The following is a 22,791-nucleotide window of genomic DNA, read 5'->3' as shown; positions in this document are numbered from 1 at the left end:
AAATTACTCTAAATACTAAGGCATAATTTGAATATTATTTTTATTGTATTCAGTATACAAACTGAATTATAAATTATTTCAACTTAAAAAAAAGCAAACAAATGAAGATTTGCCGAGAATAACAATGAATCTGATGAGAGGTCTTGATTAATTAAAACCAAAAAACGTATTGCTATTAACGATATAATATTAATGTTGTTTTTCTCATACTTTTCTCTGTTTTTAAATTAGATTTACAAGACTATAATGCAATTAAATCAAAAAACAAATAAGTATTTTTTGATGCATACAAGTCGCAAAAAGTTTTATCGAAGTGCTACTGGCAGGACATCGTGCTTGGTCAGGGGTGCAAGTTCGCGGGGGGTGCAATTTAAGCAGCTACTTTTTTTCTATTCCATTTCAACATTGTGCATAGGGGGGAGGGGGGATAATTATATTTGCCAGGGTCGTGACGAGTGCTCAGCACGGTTTTGATTATACCGTAATAGTCAATCGTTTATTAGGAAAAAGATAATAATATGATTTTTATTAAACTTGATTTTATTCGACGTGTTATGCTACTGTGCACATTATTGTAATATCATTGCCATAATACATTACCTTAAAAAATGTTTTTTATTTTACATAATATTATCGATCATGAAAAAATAATTTATTTCAATCATTAAAAAAAGAACTTTATTCTAAAAACTGGTGACCGTGAAACATGGAGTCGTCTTGGCCGCCGCCTCCCTTTTGTACAGACAAAATAAAAATAAACATCTACACTGCAAATTGCCTTTATAGCTGCCGATAACGTTTTTGAAATTAAATTATCAAACTAAACAGACCACTGTGACCTGCTCCGGTAGTAGATATATATTCTCGTCATCGATATACAATACGACGTATAATATAATATTATATAAACATAGACGATTTATGCATGGCCTACGGGTTTTTATTATTCCTGTTATAATATTTTAATGTGGGCACTATGCGTAGAGGGAATAATCAACAGTTACCGGGAATCCGACTCATATTGCACCAGCCGTCATTCATCAATTATTCAACGGGCAAAAGGAGAAAAGAAAACGATTTCGGCCGGGTTAAAGAACTAAAAGTACGTCTTGTGGGCTGTGGCCTACATTATAATACACTTGCTGCGTCCGGTAAAAGGCCGGATTTTATTACACGGACCGATGAGCCTTTAAGGGTTTTATTGCCGTGTGGTCCGGTGGTTGAAAATATGACAATGAAAAACGCATCATCTATAAATTGAATCCATATTTTGACACTCCAAATATTTAGAATTCTAGCGGGCAAAAATTCCAACGAAATTCCAGACTTTTCTTTTTTTTGCTGAAACTAAAACTGGTCAAGCGAATATTCAATTATTGTACCTATATCCGTATAATGATTTAATATGTGCATTAGATTTTAACAGTATAACGTATAATACAGAGTGATAAATGATAATTATAATAATTTGTCGATTAAAAACTTGAAAGTTGAAATGCATAATACTTAACCACTAATTATTAGTGTCTAGTTTTAAATAAACGCGTTATTGTTTAATTAATTATGATTGACGGTAAATAGTACATTTTTATGTTCTACCAACCGTCTAGACAAACGAATAATATGTAATGTATACAAATAATGAAAGTATAGCCCAGACTAAAAAAATGTATGACATCGTACAAAACATAATTAAAAAAATTTCGTGCATTTCCTAGTCTGTTAAAATGTTATGCTCTTAAAAATAAATTACAATTTTTAAGTAGTATTATTTTTGATTTTAAACAAAATTGTTAAAATAATTCCAGCAATTCTCATAGATATAAATAGAAAATTATCTTGTAAAAGTGTTACTTTAGTATACTATTAGAAATGTATTATACCTGAACAACATTACTTATAATATTATTTTTAAACATTGAGTATAGTAATTCATTTTTTGTAGAACGTGTGATGTAACACTGCTTTTATTTATTAACATCAAACTATTATATTGTAGATCTTTATCGAGAGTAACATCATAAAGTGAACAAAGAACATTATTATTCGCAATGAAATAAGCCATGTTCATTATACTAGAAGTAAAATATTATATAAGTAAGGGATATTTTTATAATATCGTCACAATACTCTAGAAAAAATATCGAATAAAAATATATTATATAAATTTATGTAAATTTAGATACAATGGCATGTGTCACTTGCAATTATTATTTTTTCGATTAGAAAATCTCACACACAATATAGTGAAATTCATACCTTATTATAATACAATATAGATGGGTACTAACAAGCTTTTACAATGCAAATATATACTAAATTCTCATAATAAATCATTATCCAATTATAGTGCTTAAATTATATTTTGTTTTCAACTTAATTATTTTTGAATTTTTTTATCTTATAAGTGTATTAACCATAATATTAAGTACATTTAAAAATAAGATGCAATTAGATAATATTAATATAATTCATAAATGTATAATATTATAACACAGTACATATCATATATCTTTTAAGAAGATTTGAAGTGCTGAAATCATGTAAAATTACTATAATTTAAAACAATATGGTATTTGAAAATAAACTTTTAAGAACTTTAATTGCAAAAACAATGTAACTACTAAAGTAATAATTAAAATTTCTCAACAAAGTACTTACTCATCACATTTTATTTCTATCATGGGTCGGGGTAACTGATTTTTTTTATTTCAAACTTTTAAATGTTTGTACTTATAGTATAACCTGTGTTTGAAGGAGGCAATATTACATTTATATAAAAAAAAAACCAATAACTTATACAAGTTATTAACGTTTCAGAAAAACATTTTTCTATTCGTACAATAAGTTTTTTCATAATAGTTTTATTGAATTGATGAGGACAATCATCATGTGGTCCTCAGATGTAATGATCCCATTACTCAGTCAACCCTTAAGTCCTTAACTACATGTAGTGATCGTCTCAGTTTTTTGGAGTAAACAAATTTAATATAACTATTTTTCAAACTAAACAAAATTTAATCTGAACGACTTAAATAATTATGTTTACATTTACGCACAGTAAGAAGTTATGAGGATTCGATTCATACTTAAATTAACCATTATATGTATTACACATTGTCAGGTAAATCACGGTTATATAAATGTCTGTTTTTATTATTATTATGCGCACGTAAAATATAAGTTCCATTTTAAAACTCAATGGTTACAAATATTTAAGCAGACAAATTCTATGAATGTATCTTTAAAATAACTTTGTTTTGCGAGAATAATTTCTGGTTAGGCATTGGCCCTGTTATTTGACTCCAAACAAAACTATTGGCTCTAGGCTTATTGTATGGACCATATTGTGGATAAACAATCAGGAAACTATATTTGGTTCTTGAAAACTGTCAAGATTTGCACTATGAGACCTCTCTAAAATAATTTGATTGTTCATTAGTCCGATGTCGACTAGAATAGTGCGTCTTCGATTAGAGCATTAGTTTTCAACGAAACGGTAAACATAGTTTAACTACAGTTCAAAATAGTTTAGTCCTATTCATCTCCTATTAATATCATGTTTCCTGCACTTTACATTCGATAAATGGGTAGATGAATGATTTTTCAATCTTTTGTATCAAACAAAAAAAAAAACCCAAACATTAACTAAAATATTTTTTTAAACTATAAAAATAAATTATAATATTTTTTAACATACCTATTATTTTGTTCATTTTATAACTTATCCTATTAACAGTATTGAATCATACATCGTATTCACTGACATACACAGACAGTAGTAACACAGGATTTTAGTTCTGTGGGTTCCCGTAGACCATGAGAAACCACTCTGTAGTATCAACCAGCTCAGTTTGCTCACGATTCACTTAATTTGTTACACAAATTGTAGGTAAAATTTGTCCACCCTCTTGGATCATAATCCCCGAATGTATTCCTACTAAAAAATCACAATTTATTATTATCTGCCATATCATAAAATATAAGCTCACTAGCTTATCGTTCACTATTTGTAATCAAACAATATCTACATTTAAAATTGTTTCTTCCCAAACTAATATTTATAAGTTTCATTATTATAAAATAAATTACTGTTGACTCATCAATTGAGTTTATTTTTATCGAGACCACCGATATATGATAAAATAAAAACTACTTTTGTTGTGGAAAACTTCGATCGATATGAACAGTCGTTGGGATATTAAAGAACCAGTATACTAATTAAAACGCACGACAATATTAATCATAGTGAGTGCGAATTTATAAAATTACATTTTTAATTATACCTACACAGTATTCCATAGAGAGAATAAATGAATATAAATAATGTATTCAGATTGGTCGGGTTGATAAAAATTCTACGCCATCAATCCATATATTTTCAAGACGAAATGGACAAATGCTGAAATAGAACGTTTAAAAACGTCAATCAAGATTGATTTGTAAGCTTTCAGGAGTTTTTTGAATGAGAATTGGAGCTTACATCAATAATCATACATGGTGCCTGAACAAAAGGTCACCAGCTACTGTGCACAATCGTTCTTAAATCCCAGGACAAAGGTTACACGTTTCAAATAATTATAATATACTAAAACAATGATATATTGTCTCGCATCGGAAGTCATTTGCGGTATTTGCATTTCAATTTTCTACCACTGTGTTATGTTTTAAGGTGTGTGTGAAATCTCGTTCTGAAAATGTATAACGTACCTTATTTATATGCACAACCGAAACTGGTCAACAAGAGTAGTGCCCATACAATCTCATTAATTAAATCGTGTAGATCAAAAATAAATTTGAAGAACGGACTTTTAGACTCAAGTATTTTTTTTTTTTTTTGAAATTAAACGTAATTTTATTCTTAAAATACTTATTTCTAATTTCTTAGAATTCTTTAAAAGTTGTAGTATTTTAAATGTTATTGCACTATGGGCAATATCTTTGCGGCCAGTGGTTATGTTAAAAACATTATCTGTGGAAGAGAAATCAAATATTTATAATATTATAACATTGCATGGTAAAAGTCAAATAAGAACATATAAATATGTATATAATTACTTTCTGTTAATAATTATTGTACTATTTGTTTGTATTACATATTATTATGTTCTTATAGAAGTGGAAAAAATAATGAATTCACGTATTTATATTATGTCTATTATAATAATATTTATAATGAATAAACATAAGACACATGATTTTAAATTAATTTATCCTCGTAATATTCAAATAGATCAGAAATAAATCAAAGAGTCATACAGTTTTAATAAAATATTGAATTTCAATTGAAAATTTCATGTTTTTTTTAAATATTGTACATGAATTTCCTCCAATTTCTTCTTTCTCTTACTTCAATAAAATGAAAATGTAAAAAAAGTTCCATGTTATAATATAAAATTGATCAGCAAGTCTTATGATATATATGTCTCACCATGTAATTTCTCCTACGTTCCAACAACAAGTAATATATAGGTACCTATCCGCATCCTGCTCAAACATTAAGAACTTCCACTGTTTTTACTATATTATTAATTTATTTTTCTATCAGTAATATTATGGTCGGTTGAACTAATTTTTCCAAAAAAAACATAGCATTTTATATTATGCCATCATAAGACAATAAAGTATAAACGCTTCGCCCACTACTCGCTCAACTCAAAAACCCATCTACATTATTTTACTTTATTTGTAGATTGTTCCATAGAAAAAGTATAAAATACAAAATTTAATATAATTTAATTATATTAAGAGTGGGATGAGTGGGTGTTGATGATACAATAGAGGAAGATTTGATATGAAAAACAAACCATTCAAAAGAGCATTTCTTTTGGCAGAGGTCCACTGCAGCAACTGACGAAAAAAAAATATATATCTCACACATTTACTTAAAATTGTATTTCGTGTTAATCAATAGATAAGAAATATCGATTGTTTTATTTATTTTTTATAGTGAGAGTTATAAAAAAAAATCTTTGAGTTTGACTTAGAATTACACTGACACGTGTTTACATACGTATACCACAAATACATAAAAGGCATATCCATCTCTTGGAGTGAAAAGTGTCAATATAAAAAAAAAATAGGTAAGTCGATGTGCTGTATTCAAGTACCTTGTCAATGAATAGTTAGGTAATAAATGTGTTAAATCTGAATTCAATGATAAATAATAGGATATGATAAACGGGGGTCTTAGAGAAGATACAATATATTTTAATTTATTATTATAGGTAACATTATTTCATATTTTAATATGACTAGTTGTTACTAACTTTTAAGCCAATACTCCGTAATCGCGTTAAATAGTAAGAATAGAATAGTTGGGTGGTATAAATAGCTTAAAATTAATCTAAATATTTTGAAAATGTTTTTGTTCGTAGAACTTAATACTATAGGTTAATGTTTCAAGTCTCTGCGATTAATGTGTTTTTAAATACAACACAATGGCTAAAATCGTTTGAAAAAACATTTTTGTTTTTCATTTACATTATATATTTAATTTCATCGAATGTTTGTAATAAAACTGTTTATAATTACGTATTATTGACATATTTGAATAGTGAAAGACCTTAAATTACCATTTCAAGTTTTACGACCTAGAAAAAAAAACTTCAGTCTATTTAATTTAATGTGTCTAAAAATAGCTACAAAATGTCGAAATGTTTATAGAATTTTTAGTAAAGAATAAGTCCATCTAAATACTAAATGTATAATTGAGGGAGAGTTATGTCTTGTTGGGTAGATCGGCGTTGGCGGTGAATTTTATCGGGGCTGAGATAGAGTTAGGGTCTTGATCGAATGAATCATTCGGAATGATGCAGCGAGAGATTCCGAAGGCATAGAATTTTCTTTTTCGTGGACTTATAAATAGTACTCGGAGAAAATATGTTTGATATCAATAAGAACCTTACCAGCAGTGCTTACAAGGACGCTCTTTTTGTTCATTATGAAACTATGTGAAATTTTTATTTGGCCGATTCTAGTCTAGTAATGATGGCTTCGAACATTTAAGACAATTCAAGAGGGAAAAAACCACCAATTCCTCGAACACCAACGTCTAATTCCTCGAAGTTTGGTATATCTATACCATTATTTTATTTATATAAGTAATTTAATAATAATATTAATAATGACGCGTTTTGTAATAAAAGTTTTAATTTATTAGTATTCGTAATTACTACTTAACGAATCTGACGAAAGTTACGAAAACAATGTTTTACTACAATTAATTAGGTAATGGAATAATTTTGACATTTTGCACATGTTTTTTTTTTTAATGAAAGATTTTCTAGATGGTCTTTGCTCATAACAAAAAGTTTAAAAATAAATTACATTGATTTTAATTAATTCATGTTTTTACTGACGTATTCAAATTTATTTCGTATTGAAAATTGAAATAAATAAAAGTGAATAACTATAATGTGTCTAATAAAATAGTCTTTTTACATTTTTAGTCATGAATATTTAATAGATTATATTAAATATTTATGATTTTATGAACTTCGGCAATTAATTTGTAGTAACATTTTCATTTTTATTATATTATATAAAGTGGCGTGGATTACTAGAGTAGCAGTTTCGTGAGCATTTATTTGGAGTCTACAGCATTAAATGGCCGGCAAACGTACAATCCACATGCAACGCTTTTCAAACAATTGCCTGTTATATTGTCTTATTTTTACATAGTTACCGACTTACATAATTTTCTGTCGAAAAAAAAGAAACATGGGATAGCGATAAAATAAACCCACTGAAGCGTGAAGTACCTAGTTTGCCTATCCATGACGCCGTATTACTAATTTTGTATTACCGAATGCATTAAGAGGATTCAAAAGCGACCGTTTTTGAAGAGCTCAATGCATGGGCGATTTTCCAAGTGTGTACATGTGTGCTTAGTAATTGATCTTTGATGTGTGTGCCCTGTCCAAAAGAAATAGTGGAGCGTTCCCGCACTCGCACTTACAAATAACCACTGCAACATCGCAGTACTAATATGTACTCAAGAAAAAAGCTTTTTCAATCCTATTGATATACATATTAATACGATTTAACATCTGAAAATTATTTGAACACTTAAATGTGTCTACTTGAACCCATCAAGTCAAATTTTAAAATTTTCAATTTCAATTTTGAATAAACAACATTTAAAATTTCATAAATTATAAATACTCAAATCAAATATATTGTTAGGGAACTCAATTTAAAAAAAAAACGTTTTCTGAACGATCTCAAGTTGACATAATAACAAATTAAAATCATTTTTCAGAAGTATATTCTGTCAGTTTGAAATAACTTTAAAAATAAAACAAGAAAATAATAATTATATGATATGATAACTTCTTCCACATACATTTTATAACAGTCCATAATACTTGATATCTGCTTACAATATGAATAATAAAATACAATTTAAATAAAATATAAAGATTTTTTGTTTAAGTCTCGAAATTGTAATAGTTTCTGCTTCGAAGACTAAGTGCTTAACATATTTAAAGAGGAGAAAAAAATTACAGTTTCAAATAAAATATTTAGATATTGGTTTATTTAAATATTGGCTGGCTATATTAAATTTGATATTTTTACTGTTTTAAAGTTGATGATTCTGATGTCTGGATTTGGACCTAGACTTATTCTAATAAGGTGACTTATGTAATATTATGTATTTATTTTAATTTTAATTACAACTTCTGTATGAATAATGTAAATATTTTAATATTTTCTTACAACTATTTTACTGTACGCCCAAATCTAGTTTTTAGTATCAAAAACTAAATAAAACAATAAAAATACTACTAATTAAAAAACAATTAAAACTAAATGATATACTTATAACCTTACTCAAGTATTGTTGAACATTTAATAGTACAACTAATTAATAATAAAAGTAAAATTATTAAAAAATATTTAACAAACTTAAAACACAGAAACTGTAAAATATAATTTTTCCCAGGCTTGTAGTTATGAATAGAACTCTTTAAAATATGTTTTATTCCATTAGACACTTCTCAACACATACCGAATATATTATAGTTAATAACTATTTTAATGAAAAGTAACTCGAGACACAGAGTGCTCGCTAGGTCTCAGTGCCCAATAACTGAACATATTTTCATAATACGCCATATAATTTATATTGCTAATTTTAAAATTTTTTTAACAAATAACAATTAAAAAATAATCGCAAATATTACTCGCAATCATATAATAGTATTATACACAATACACGTCATAGTATTTGATTATTTAAATAAAATACAATCCTTGAGTCTGCAACTATTAATTTCAGTGAAACGAGCCAAGTTTACAAACATTATTTTATTTACATCGTCAAACGCGTAAACTAATAACTGGATACTATTGTACCTAACCCTAGAATTTTGTAAATTAATTTATTACAACTTAACTAGAACACCTCACCTATAGAAATCTTATTTTATCAGTTGGATGTATGTACGACTCAAATATTTCGTTTGCCATATTATCATAGATCAAATAACATCTGAAATACTTCGTACGAAATCATAAAACGAATACAACCATTTAAAATTGCAAGTTCAGAAGAACTCTCACACTAGGTATGAGCTTCTCTTTAGGTCAATCAATTTAATAATATTATATTCCAGCTGTCACTCAGTAAATAAAAAATATATTTAATTTTTTTCCGTTACAATTGCAGAGTTCTAAGTATATGTACACATCGCGTTATTTTCAATGGAAGAAAGCGTTATTAGTTGAAGTTTAATCCACATGTCGCTGTATACCTATTCACTGATCCTGATCAAATCCTTTCGTTCTACACAATGCACTTTAACTCAACGCATACCTTTGATTTTGTATTTCGGAGAACGAATTCAATTAATTTGACTGCTATCACTTTTGACTTGTTCTGCCCGCAAATCTATATTATTCTGTTCAAAATTCCATTTCAACACTTAAGCGATAAAAACACTATAAAACAATAAAAACCACAATGTACCTTAATGACTTTAAGTTCAACGATGATTTTTGTTTTCGTTATTTATGTTTGAGTGGTCTCTCGGTAATTCCATATCGCTTCACAGCGTCGTCCGTCGAGGGCATTATTCGCGACACTGTTTTCACTGTGATAATACACAATACTGATTATCGTCAATCAAAATATGTTCACATAGGTGCCTAGAACCGAACAATAAAAAACATAATTATTAGCAACTTGCATCGCCACATAATATTCTTACTGTAAGATTTCAAGCAAACATGTTTTTAGTTTAAAATATAATAATATAAAATTGTCAGTATTTTCAATTTAACAGTGGCCATTTACCAAGTTAAACATTTAAAATATCATAACAAATTAACAAAGGTTTCAGATCTTGCAAATAGTTGTAACCATTTTTTACTGACATACAATAAAATATAATTATTCCAGTAAAATCTTGAATTGAAAAATATGCGTAAAATCTAAAAAGAATGTAATATAAAAAGCTCTTTCTTCAAAAGTTCAACCATCAAACATTGCCTGTCGAGATCGCAATAAAAGGAGCTTTAAAAAAAATTGAAAATACCAGATCACATTTGAACGAAAAATGCATTTGTTCAAAGGCAGTCAGAACAGTAACAATCATTTTCAGCGGTACGCAGAACTATGTTAAAAGTCCAAACAATATATGTTCAAGAAACGCATATTTACAGAACGTTGTGATGGAAAATCTCTTTATATAGATAGTACCGTGTTTTTAATCTTAAAAGACAATTGAAATGCTGACCAGTATTGTTTGAAATTATTTTCAATCTTACTTTTTAAATGATACCTAAGAATAATAAAAAATGTCATTGTATTAAAAATGACTGAACATAGTATTTAATATAAAAAATGTTTTAGAATTGTAAGGAATACAATTACCTTATTCTGACTTATATTAGGGATTTAATGCCAATATTGATGGGAGCAGATAACAGTTTTAAGATTTATACATTGTGATATAAATATTATGTATTATATTATACCTTGAAAAAAGATTAAATTTAAAGAAACCCGAACTTCTAACGGTAACCTCAAATTATTATTTTTCCTTCAACCCAGGTACGCAATTTACCGCATGATAAGACAATCGAATAAATCATGTGAATTTCGATGGACGATCAACATACTAAATTCACAAGTCAATCGTGCTCATAAATTCATATGTGTTTCCAACCATAACTGTAGATAATATGTGGATTATTTATATCCGCGTTAACATGATACGTGTGAAATGTACATTGTCCGTCCGATTTAATTTTGACGTATGCGAGTAAAAGGGAATAATTTCTTCTATTCGTCGATAATTGCGGAGGCACTCGTTTTGTAGAAAAAAATGTTCAACTGAATATTTTTATCTCAGAAACGACTCGGTTCACTGAGAAGACAGTGGTTTTGGCTCGTATTGTTTTAGCCCAGACAGAGTCCACTTAAAAACTAATCAAAGTACAACTTAAGTCTTGAATATCTAATTATTTTTTTAACATGTTCAGTAAACATTGTTCATCAAAAAATAATTTCAATAATTGTATACATTTTTGGAGGTACTATATTATAACACTCTTTACATTAATTAAGTACTATTGTGTTAGTGACTTTTGAAAATTATATTTCTTGTAGAATAATGAACACGAAAAAAAAATTTGAATGTGATAGGTGTTCCATAAAATAACAATAATATTGTATTATAATAATATTATATTCTTATAGGTTTGCTCTGAGGGTGTTGTTCGACGACTACTCACATACTCCATAACATAATCGTAGCACATATTTTGATCATAAACATATTTTTCATTATAAAATAATAATATATATAAGATTTTTTATTGAATATAGCTGAAAGAGGAACATATTATCTGCACATTTTTTTTATTATACTTGAGCATATTTTTCATTATAACATAATAATATATATAAGATTTTTATATAATACGGCTGAAAGAGGTATTAAGTACCTACAAAATCGTTCTGATGTTCGAATGCTTAAATGGACAGCTTTAGTGGTCAGTGGTAAACGTGGTAGGTGAATATGCGGATGGTATGACCATATTGCATAAGTTCGCATATTAAATTCTTTACTTCATCAACAACAATAGTTTACGTTTACACAATTCGATCTACAATATTGCTATCAAAATGTTCAAAAACAATCATTTCTGTACGAATCAAGATCATATTATAATGTATACATTACATGGTTATACTTGTCCAGCATCACTTATTACTGTATTCGATAACTTCAGTTATTAACCTTTTAGGACACACGAATAGAACAAACTTGACTTTGATTATATTCATAGTATTATATACATACTCACATCCGATTCGTATTTGCTGAAAACGTGAATCTATTTTTATCATAGCTTGTTACCCGCAACGAACCACAGATGTACAACTAAGAACTGAATATAATAGGAAACTGGAAAATCGATCATCTTAATATATATATATATAGCTACAAGGTGAAATGTACAATTGTGTACGTGCAATAATGCTGCTGGTACTCCTTACCCTTATGCCTGCAACTAATTTATAAGTACCTACCATGTAAAAAAACTTTGTATTTTATCATTCATCACTTTTTTTATTTAAATTGAGACAATTCATAATTATTAATCACATATTCATATGGTTCGCGTCCATGGCTCTATTTTATTATGCCATCACACGCACCTTTGACTATAGTGAATAAGATGCAATTTCCCTATGTATAATAAATAATAATATACCGAATGATGAACATCAAACGTAGAATTTGAATTTATAACCTACGCTTTTATCTAAAGTAACCGATCATATATTTATATGTAAAAAATATATATATATGATTTGGTGGATGTTTTAGTGAAAGTCTCGGTTTATAATAGCTCATCGTACCACTGATTAACGCATAGCCCCAAATATTCCTGTGCGCTTCCAACTTCGATCTAAAATTCTTTAAGCACTATAAATTAAAGTCACCTTATAACTAAATTAAATCAAAAGCCTATAACCTACCAAGACCGTTTAATCATTTAATCATATACACTAAACTTACCTACTGAAATTGTTTACTAGCAAATAACTAATAAGTGTCGTAGAAATGATAAACCTAAACATTTTAATTTAAAATAAAATAAAAGAAAACTATTCTATTATGTAATTAAGTATCTACAAGTAAGTATAGTTTTGTGCCATAACTATCTAACCAATAGCTACTAACCGTCAGGGTTGTTCAATTTATTTCAACTAATGAGCTTCTGCGTTATAACATTTAAACTTTAAGGATACACGGGATCGGCAATCGAAACCATCCATTTTTAATATCTAACCATGAATTTCTTTTTAAGCTACAAGTACACTATAGTTAAATATATATTTATAATATTACAATTTATAATGATGACGGTCGAGTTATAAATGACAATTGAAAAAATATTTCAGTGGTAAAGCAATGAAGTACGTGATACAACGTGACCGTGGTAATAACGCAGCCTGCATAACAATTTTCCGTTGATTTTATTTTCAACAAACTTTTTTATGAATTGTATCTTGATAATGAATACGATCGACCGATAATAGTGTTACCTATAACGATTGATCGGTCGGTCGCCTGTCGCTGTCGATTAACCTTTTTTTTAATACATTGGTTTATGAGAAACCTTGTATATTCAATTTTCAATTGTTTTTACTCGAAAGCAAAAATATCATGATAAATCGAAAAAAAAAAACAAAAACGTCAAATGTGAATGTGAATGTTTATAAACTGCAAAAAGATAGCCAAAATATTTTTAAATTTATTCCAATTCTGTTTTGAAGATTCAGTAAAAAATGCATGTCTCAGCAGCACTTATGGATGTGGAAAAATTAATTATTTTTAACCACGCCTGTGATTTATTAGGCTTTAAAAATCATAGACATTCTTATAGTTCGGTAAAAATACGAGATGGGAAATGTCTTATATCGCTTCTAAAAATTTGGTCCAAACTACTGTACTACCTAATGAAACCTGGAACCATGTTAGTTGATCAACCAAAATTATTTAGAACCCAACACTAATTACTAGTGTATAGTACCTGTCAGAAACACTAGGGCCGGCGACTCGATTTAGATGCAGCCAAAATAATAAGCGATTTGAAAAAAATATATTAAAAATATGGCAAAAAATCTGGCTTGAGCACAAAAAAAATTGTCAACATATTAATGAAGACATTAACCTCGAATATAATATTATAACAATGCTCATTACCTGTTATGCCGGTCATTTCGTGGACACAATTTATTGTCATTCACATACAAATGTTATATAAATTATCACCTTATCGGTTTTATTTAAAAAATGTAGTTTGTAATACCCAAAATATTTGGCGTCAAATGCCTAATTATAAAATAAAAACATGAATAGTAAATAATAAACTAACATTGCACGTCACACTCTACCACACATCGAGTGTCTACTATAGAAAATCCACTTACCCGAGACAACAATACCGAATTACTGTCAACACTTAACATTATAATATTATAACATAACATTAACAAAACAGATCAAGAAGTGTATAATTTAATACACCAGGAGTCGGAAAGGAACAAAAGGAACAAAAGGCCAAAACCCGCATTCGCCAGCCCATTACCTCCAAGCCCATTTCACATTGATAGAAATACCTACTTATAGTACCTAATACAACTTGGCAATAGGAATGGGCATACAAATAAATACCTTAAAAATAGCATAAATTCTCTAAAAAGAAACTTTAACGAAGTTAAAAACAATAGGTACTTGGCTTCAACCACGTAATATTATACACTATATAAACACAATAATTAATAAAAAATATATTAAAATTTACATAATACTATATACATTTATCATTTATACAGTACATAAAAATATACAGAATAGTCTATATTTATTGAATTTATTTATCGTATATTTTAAAATAATAACTTTTTAAATAAATCACTGAAACTACAAAATTGCCCTTACTTTTGACAAAACCACAATCAATATAATTCAATGAAACCTATGTTTCTTCATGTGCAATGTAGATATTAATCGTAACTTTCAAAACTTAAATCCACAACTGATAATATGTTTCTAAGTTACCAATTTAAAAACGGGCATACAGTTAAAACATTTTTAACAGTTTTAACATTTAAAAAAGGAAACAGAACAATAGCTAACTGCAAAGTAAACTATCGGGCAAGAAAAACAATGTAAAAGTGAGAAACTTCCAGTACAAACGCTCTGACGTAAGTACAGTAAACTAAAAAACAACTCCATTACTACTTACTTACTAACATTTAAAGGGAGGAATACACTTTAATTTTACTTTACATGTATACTCCTGGTACCAATGGTTTCTCTACGGAATACCGCCGATAAAAGTAAAACAGTGCAACACCCCGAAACGTTTTATTTGTTTGAGTGACTTCAATAGCAGTGATATTATGCAAATCTCAGGTTTTACCGAAGACCGTGTAAAAATAATATAATAGTTAAAAATAGGCGAATAGTAATGTTTTAACCAAAGTGGAATGATCAATCCATCTTGGTTTTATCGATTGTTGTGAGATTTTGATGGACAAAACGTCTATATGGTTCTACCACCGACCACTTTAATAATAAGTCTCATTTATCGTATATTATTAAACGAACTTTGTGCTCACACTTGAGTAGTAAGCACTAACATTGTATAGAAAAAATGTCCGTAGTCCCATTAGCATTTAAATTCACATTCAAAAGGCCAAAACAGAATCAGTAAACATGTGAAACCTTTAAAATCCAAATTGGGAACTTTTTCAATCTGATTTAATTGAATTCGATCTGTCTCCACAAACAATAGACAAAAAAAATATCGATGACTGATTACAGAATTCCGCATATAACATTTCGGTTGAAAAACACGAATGTTGACATATAAATACAATTAAAATATATTTCTACAACCACAAATCTTTTTAAGATATTATGATAAGATAACAACTATTTTAGTTTTTGATACAGAGTAACAAATGTATCTTTCCGAAAACCACAACAAAATTGGAGAAATTTGCAATACAGTCAGGTAGGTCACTTACATATTATTAAAATTTAAAAAGAATGATAGAACATTGAAGATAATCAAACGGGGTAAACCTGAACACAGCTTATAATATATATATATTTTAAAACTAGTGTTAGTTTACATTTTTTCAACGTGCATTATGAGGTTTCCGTGTAATTTTCTAAAATAATATTTCAAAATTTGCAATATGCAATGCTCATATAATAGAACAATTTGTTTTTTAATTTCAGTCTAAATAATCACTACATTTTAATATTATAATATACTACTAACAAAAAATCATCGAACAAACTGCAACACATAATATTATTGTTTTATGGAACTCAAAGTATATAAACATACAATCATTAATGATTGCACTATGTACCTACTGATAAACTCTTAATAAAAAAAAAGAATCCATCAGTACACAGCAGTAGTATAGTTAGTACAATGCACTAGTGTGTCATATTCAACAACAAAAAGGATACAAGAGTAAGAACTATAGAAACTTCAAACTACGCTTCCCAAAATGGCGAAGTCATAGCTTCATATTTTTTTATGATCATTAAAAACGTCAACGACAAAGGTTAGTCTACAATTCTACAAGACGGCTACTTAAAAATTATTAAATGCTTACAGAATAAAGTTACAAATTACAATTTTATTTTTAAATTAAATTTGCTTCTACAGGTCCGTTATTTTTAAGGGGTTGATCATATTTTTAATATTTTCCGTGTTCGGACGTAATTATGCGTCTACAGTGGATGACGTCATGTATTTTTTGAGGTTACCGAAATGTGCAGCATTATATTACTATGTGTTCAACTGTTATAGCCTCGTATATTTATAGTACCTCATCTGAAATTTAAAATGATCATGGATTCCCCATCCAAATAAATTAAAATTTACCTCCACGTTCTATCACGACCGGATAAAGAAAAAGTATTATAATATAACAACCTACAAATAATTGAGCAAATTAAGACGTTACCAAACTTGTTTAACCTTTTGGTATCAATGTATGATAGTCGGTCAGCAATAAGACTATTAACTATTGTAGTCGGTCGAAGAAAATTTCAGTAAACTTGAGTTATATTATAACGTGAAAAAATTTTAGGTGAAAAAATCAATGTAAAATATATCGACTTAAATAAAAATATATAGGTAATATCATAATTAAAAATATATAAACCAAATTGTATTGTGCTTAATATGATTTAATATGGTTTTATTTAATCGTGTGTAAATCGGATTATATTCCAGATGGAAGTTCGAGTTTACCCCATTGCAATAAAACGCAAATTTATTCATAATATAATTATACAATAATATTCTTGGTGTTGTTTTATGTCATTAAAAAACATTTAATTAAATTTGTTCAGCTCTGTTTTTACCAAAATAATATTAAGAATTTATTATTTTCTAAGAATATTCTGCCGTTAAAAGCTACAAGAGTCATCGTAGTCATTGCAAATGCGATACAATTTCATTGTATTCGCCGAGAGGAGAAAAACCAATTTAATCCGTCGAATTTTCTCGTTTTAGTGATGAAACTACGATGCATGTATGATTTATATCATATATATTCAGACGAATGGCATATGTCATTATAGTTTTCAAATAGTTTTCGAATTAACGACGTCTGGATTATGAAGATTTCTGCAATAACGATGTAGGTACCTAATATTCATTCCGAACACAAGCGAATAAAAAAATAATATGAATATGAATATCTTGATAAATTGATAAATCGAAAACAGAAAATCGTTCATGCTTGTTAGGCTTTCAATCTTATCGCTATTATAGTATGGCAAAATGCACTGTAACTCCAATCCCTCCCCCCACTCCCAAAAACTTGTAATAGCAGTATTTTAATATAACGGCTGCTTATACATATTTATTTAAAATACGTATTAAAAATGCACCGAGTATTTTTTGTTTTGTATTCTATGTAGGTCAAACGATTGTATCTTGTATTAGATATCGAGTGGAACTGAATCATTTCACAATAATGTGTGATTTCTTTTTTTAGGTTACTAAAGACTTGAAGATTTTGTACAAAATTAATAATTTGGATTTGTTTTTTTTTTACTGAAAATTAAAAAAAAAAATTAATTAAAGCAACAACAGATTGAAATTAAAATTATGAAGAAATTTAGAATCATTCATGTGATCGAACCTAACCTAACCTAGACTGCGTTCACTTACGAAAAATTTTGTTTTAGCTTTGGATTACTCTAAAACATTACACTTGTTTCGGTCGGTTTAATTCACTGAGGTAAATAATGAATTTACAATGGTCGTTGAAAACTTGTTTTTATTTACTGTGCATTAACATTGTGACAAGAAAATAATAGCATTGTAGGTAGTTATAATGTTATCATTTATCGTTCAATTTCAACGTTTTGATGTGGTATTGAAACACATTTGAATTCGATATAATTTGTTTGAAGAGTATTTACCTGAGTTTTAGCTAAGGATACATATACTGCAAAAAACGAAAACGTATCGGCCAACGTGTGCATATTACTATTTTACATATTGTGGGCGTTTTGCCCAAATCGCACTTCGACGTATAGATTGTACTACCCATCTCGTGTAGTTGATATAACCACCCAAATATTAAAACACGAATCACCGTAAATTCTCATTCGCAGTGTAGAAAAAGTGCAGAGCTTTCGTCCGACTTCGTTCGCAGTGCAATTATTGGTAGGTACTATATAAGTGACCCATAATATAATAGTACAGTACATTGTGCATAGTGTTATGGGCATTATTAAAGACGAATAGATCGTTTCACCAATTTACAGTTTTAAGCATTTTAAGTTTTACAAGAAGACTACGCCGAGCTATGTTAATATTATTTGGAATTTTTTTTTGATTTCTCAAAATAAACATAAATAATAATACCCACTAACAATTTAAATAACTATCGCGTGGCACGTTGAGCGATATACGTTTGAACTTATATTTGTGCAGTGCCGTATAAGGTCATAGTACTTTTATTGTGACATTAAAAAAAAACACACACAGACATTATTCTCTTTTAATCGAACAAACGCTCGAAAAGTTAAATTTCAAAGTATTCAATATGTCGTTGTTAAATTGTTTTGAATACATTCCTGAGTGATTTACTTGAGTAAATCAATAATAATAGTATTATTATTATTTTGTGACCGCCAAGTTTCTAGCTACGCCACTGTATGTGTGAGTATGTGTGTGTGTGTGTGTGTGTGTACGCATTATATTTATATTTCATCACGTAACAGATTATCGAAAGCTTCTGCCACTGACCAGCCCAGACAACTACCGTGTACCGCCATCGTCGCTCTGTTGACAAAGCTCCCACGAGTCGATTAATCTCGGCCCTCGACCCGTACAGAGTGCAACAGGTGCGCTCCTCCCCACTCGTGCATTGTATACATAATATTACACATATAACACTCCGGGCTTACGTGCCGGCACACGATGAATTAATTAATCGAGGAAGTGTAGTTACGACCATCGATCCCCATCACGCATTCGAGCAGATATTATAGTTTGTGATACATTTCAATGAGTGATATCAACAATAATAATATTTGAATTCATTCATTTTAACTACTATTTTAATCTGCATATTATCCCTCTGTATAGCCCCGATCAAAGAAAATCCTAACTGCGTAGTCATCCCCTTGGAGCTGGCAGTGGTCTTATTATTTAGTATTTTAATGAATTATTATCAAATCATCATCTAATAGAACACTGTTATTCAAGTTAGATTATATCAAAAAACTCGTAACTACGATATTTGTACTCGAATTCAATAAGTCTTCATTTGTATAACTTATGGGGAAATAATTTAATGCCTTACATAATTATTTAATATATTTTATTACTTAAGATTATTTTAGTATCCTCATATTTTGAGTTTGATGAAACATTGGTGTTCAGATTCAGTTACAAATTCCAACAAGATAATAAGCAGTATTTAAGTCATATATGACATTGGGTTATGAACTATAACAATTAAATTACAATTATATTTTAGGAGGTCCATATTTTTGAATTATTCAAAAAATTGAATTTCAATTGTTTTTAATTTAATTGAATTACGGTGAGTTACTTTGTATATAAATATTTTTTTTTAACTTCTCTCGAAATTTCGATTTATTAATACATTAAATAAAAATTATTATTTTAGTTGTTTTAATTTGATAACATTTCAATCATATTTTTGATGTATTATACGATGTATTCACGACGAATATAACAAATTCCGTAGTGGTGCTAGTGTGTTGTATTCAATGTAGATATATATTATATAGTTTGCTTCAACTAAATCGCAGACGAAATTATTTATTCAGTTCGCCAGTTGTCACCGCCGTAAAATTAAACAAGTTCTGAGTAGCACCCAACCTATTCGAAGTATATTGTGATCAGCAAAACAAGATTATAAATTAATAACGAAATATGCGAAGTGTGATTAAGGACTATACAAGCTCGATATAAGGATGACTGGAGAAGTTGATTTTCAACACGGTTCGTCATTGTACGGGTTACAAAACGTTCGTCAAAGAGAATACGTCTCCGTATAATATATAAGGCGCTTCAAAACTTTGACGTACACACTAATAATATATATTCGTGTAAACGCTTGTTATCCTGTCATCAGGAGACAATTGCAGGACATAAGAACATTACATGTATATCATTATTTAGCCGCCATACGACGTGTCCAACATAGTAATACAATTGTAGGCAAATTCTGTAGCTCATTTCTTATGTCCTGCTCCGTGTCCTGGCTGTAGTCTGAAATTGACTCACGTTTTCTGTATTTCGCGGGTACCGAAGTCGTTCCTTATTGGCCATTACACATTGTATTATATTGATATTTTTATTCGTCATTATTTTAAATACAACATTGTGAGTTGTGAATTATGATCCGCCAAACAGCTTTAATATAACAGTACAATACATTTTTATATCACTATATTATTATGTACTATTTTTATCGTAAAATGGCAGCGCAGCGCGTTGACGACGACGGCGCAATATTATTTGGCGATTTACGATCGTAGAACTCGTGTGGGTCCGTCATAACAATAAAAATAATGTTGTAATATAATAATGTACGAATAATAGTGGCGTACGTCGTATATTATACGCGTGCATGACTTACTGCAGACACGGTCGTACATGAGTCGGAGTCCAACCGTCGGACACCATAATATATTATTATACATATTATTGTAAATATGTCAGACACATCGGTAATGCAGTTGTATCATTTAATATCGTTGTGACGTATTATATTATAATATGGTCGTCTCATAAAACTATCGAGACCGGAACAGTGAGATTACTATCTAAACAGGCTCAATAAATTTGTTGCACCTATACGGTGCGTTTATAATATAACGTATTGCATAATAATACTACAGATTTTTTATAAAACAAGAAAATTGTAAGCCCACGGTTAGTTTATTTTCACTTCATGGTAACGTCAGCAGCTATTCGCTTGATCGCGACTAATCAAATGATCACGAAAATACCTGTCGAAATGGTTTTGATCCTTTTCGTGATGACAAATTGAATTGGCTGAGTAAATTTTCTAAGTATTGAAATATAAAAGTGACCACAACAAAAATAAACAAGCTGAAAAATTTAATGACGGCGTCTACACGAGCTTGATGAAGAAATGTAATAATATTAATAATAGTCATTACATAATCAATTACCTATCCAAACCTATTTACACGTGATAATCGACCACTCTCGGAAAACATGCTGTTCTTCTGCTAAAAAAGGGTACACAGAAAACTGTCTTCGATAGACATTTCAACAAGTAACTCAAATGGTTTTGTGATATGCTAAGCATGTATGTCATAGAAATCGGTCAAAAGATTTTAGATTTTATTTTACTGACCGGGTAAAACTATACTTTTTGGCCAGTGATAATTTATCACCGGACGTAGGCATGCGAAATCGATTTTATATCGTTAACAACATTCCAAAAATGAGAGATTATAAGCAAAGTTTTTATTTTTTTTTTTTTTAATATACAGCAAGGTTAATGAAAATAATATTTCAATTTTCCGTTTGTATATGCTAAACATTTTCAAAAAAATGTATTTTGTGTCGACAATACCCGCATGATTATTTTATTTTATATGATTTACTTAAGCGGTGTGTACAACAATTAATTAAAATAAATCAACACCAATTGTTTTATTTCTCATGCACGTATGCAATTTAACCGGCCAATGCGTTCAATTTTTGTTTTTATTTTCAGTTAACCGATTAAAATCTCTTAAAATTATGTTTTGATTTAATTTTTTTTTTAATACTATGTATCTCTGCGTGTGTGTGTGTGTGAATGATAAGGAGTGGATGAAAATTATAGTTGGAACTTTGGTGAAAAATTAAAGAAATAAAATAAATTTTTTGTAGATAAGCCAGTGGTAAAAAGGAAGCACAGTTAGTACCACACAGGACACAGCCAGAATAAACCAGAAGGTTTAAATAGATATACTTAACAGAATTAAACGTATCATAGTAAATTGTGTTAATGCAAATAGTAGATATTGTCAAACGTTTTTTTTAAAAAACAACTTGACTGTCGGGAAAAAAATGACATCAGTGTAAAACCAATACTTATTGAATCCACCATAACCGATAATATCAAAAAATACTATATCGCAATTTAATTTTAGAAATATTAAAATCGATCGAATTACAATGTACATATTCCTAATTCCTAGAATTATTTTATCACGCCCT

At 28.9% G+C, this 22,791-nt stretch overlaps 1 protein-coding gene across 1 annotated transcript in view; it reads right to left on the bottom strand.

The window, feature by feature from the left end:
- Positions 1-22,791, bottom strand: part of LOC111039950 (tachykinin-like peptides receptor 99D) — an 83,151-nt gene that overhangs the window by 29,552 nt on the left and 30,808 nt on the right. Inside the window, exon 2 of the mRNA XM_022323622.1 lies at positions 9,974-10,152. The gene's annotated coding sequence lies outside the window, so the exon portion shown is untranslated. The remainder of the gene's footprint in view (positions 1-9,973; positions 10,153-22,791) is intronic.

Source organism: Myzus persicae, unplaced genomic scaffold (genome assembly GCF_001856785.1).
Source record: "Myzus persicae strain clone G006 unplaced genomic scaffold, MPER_G0061.0, whole genome shotgun sequence".
NCBI classification, from domain to species: Eukaryota; Metazoa; Arthropoda; class Insecta; order Hemiptera; family Aphididae; genus Myzus; species Myzus persicae.
The sequence above is the reverse complement of the archived record's forward strand: the minus strand, read 5'-3'. Positions and strand labels throughout refer to the sequence as shown.